The sequence below is a fragment of the Loxodonta africana genome, chromosome 18 (genome assembly GCF_030014295.1).
Source record: "Loxodonta africana isolate mLoxAfr1 chromosome 18, mLoxAfr1.hap2, whole genome shotgun sequence".
Classification (NCBI taxonomy): domain Eukaryota; kingdom Metazoa; phylum Chordata; class Mammalia; order Proboscidea; family Elephantidae; genus Loxodonta; species Loxodonta africana.
In genome coordinates, this window is record NC_087359.1 from 40,901,344 (window position 1) to 40,903,198 (window position 1,855).

General features: G+C 43.0%; 1 non-coding gene across 1 annotated transcript; it reads left to right on the forward strand.

Moving 5' to 3' along the window:
* Positions 1-243: 243 nt before the first annotated feature.
* Positions 244-314, forward strand: TRNAG-CCC (transfer RNA glycine (anticodon CCC)). Its single transcript has one exon. It is a non-coding gene; the product is annotated as a tRNA-Gly (tRNA).
* Positions 315-1,855: the final 1,541 nt, after the last annotated feature.

Genomic DNA, 1,855 nt, shown 5'->3' on the forward strand with positions numbered 1-1,855 from the left:
TCTCTTTTTACATGCCCCCTGATGTAATCCATTAATACACTCTGTGGACTGTTTTCACATTTTTCCATCTCCACTGCTCCTACCCAGTACAAATCATTGTTATTTCTCTCCTGGACTCCTGTAACAAATTCCTAACTGGTCTTAAAGGATTTTTTTTTTTTTTTGGTCTTCCTTTCTCCCCTCATCATCTGCTATATTTCTGCTTAAAATACTTTAATGGTTTCCATTTTATTTAGGAATGAGGCATTGGTGGTTCAATGGTAGAATTTTTGCCTCCCATGCGGGACAGCCAGGTTCAATTCCTGGCTAATGCACCTCTTGTGCAGCCACCACCCATCTCTCACTGGTGGCTTGCATGTTGCTACGATGCTGAACAGGTTTTTAGCAAAGCTTCCAGACTAAGATGTACTGGAAAGAAAGGCCTAGTGACCGACTTCTAAAATCAGCCAGTGAAAACCCTATGGATCTGCAGTGTTTTATTCCATTATACATGGGGTAGCTCTAAGTTGGGGACTGTCTCGATGGTAGCCAAAAATAACAATACCAACATTTCATTTAGGGAGGAAAAAAAAACCACACTCAAGTTCTGTTCCTTGTCCTATATAAGATCCTAAAAGATCTGGTCCCAGCTTACCTCCCTAGCTTCATTTGCTTTTTCTCTCTCCATACTCATTCATACTGACTTTCTTTCTGACCCTCAAACATGCCATGTTCTCTCCTGACTTAGTTTATTTATACTTGCTCTGCCTCCTCAGAATACTCTTCCCTCAGATCTTGTCAGAGATCTCTTTCCCATCCTTCAGCTCTTAACCAGAATGCCACCTCCTTAGAGAGATCTTTCCATCAATCCTGGCGAACCCCTCTGTCTCCAATCCACTCTCCACCTTCTTACTCTGTTTTTATCTTGATTGTACTTATCAGCACCTGAAAATATTTATTCATTTCCATTTGTTTGGCATTTGCCTCCCTCCACTAGAATGTGTACTTTTGAGTAGGACTTTGAACCAGTTCATTCCAATTAGAACCCTTGTCGAGATTTGCATTTCTACCCCAGATACACTGAATCAGAACCTACAGTTTAAGAAGATTCCTAGGTAATTCTTTATGTATAATAAATTTTGAGAATCAGGGCTCTACTAGCAGTTCTCAGAAGTGGTCCCTAACCAGCAGCACTAGTATCACCTGGGAACTTGTTAGAAATGCAAATTCCCAGCTAGGGTTTCAACCCCAACGAACCAGTTTGAAGCCCTGCTTTTGAGAGGCCGTATCTTCAGAGCTGGAGCCCTAAGAGCTCACCGACTAACCACAAAGTAGGCAGTTCGAACCCACCAGCTGGTCCTTGGAATCCCGTGAGGGAGGTTCTACTCTGTCCTATAGGTTCGTATGAGTTGGAATTGACTCTACACAACGGATTTGGCCTTTGGTATCCTCAGGGCCTGGAATAATTAGTGCCTTGCATACAATACCAAAAAAAACTCAAACCCAGTGCCGTTGAGTTGATTCCAACTCATAGTGACCCTATAGGACAGGGTAGAACTGCCCCGGAGAGTTTCCAAGGAGCACCTGGCGCATTCGAACCGCTCACCCTTTAGGTTAGCAGCTGTAGCACTTAACCACTACATCACCAGGGTTTCATTGCATGCAATAGGGGCTCAGTAAGTGTTTGTGTAATGAACGGACAAAAGACTATTTGAAGAGCTTGTTTATGCTGTGAACAGTGTAAGATTCTTGCTCATCTCTACCTACTGTCCTTTCCTGCCCCTCCTTATTCATTGAACACAAATTTCATAAGGACTTGGGCCACGACGCAGGAAAGCTTGGGAGGAAACACTGCATAATCCAGTGATTTTAAGAG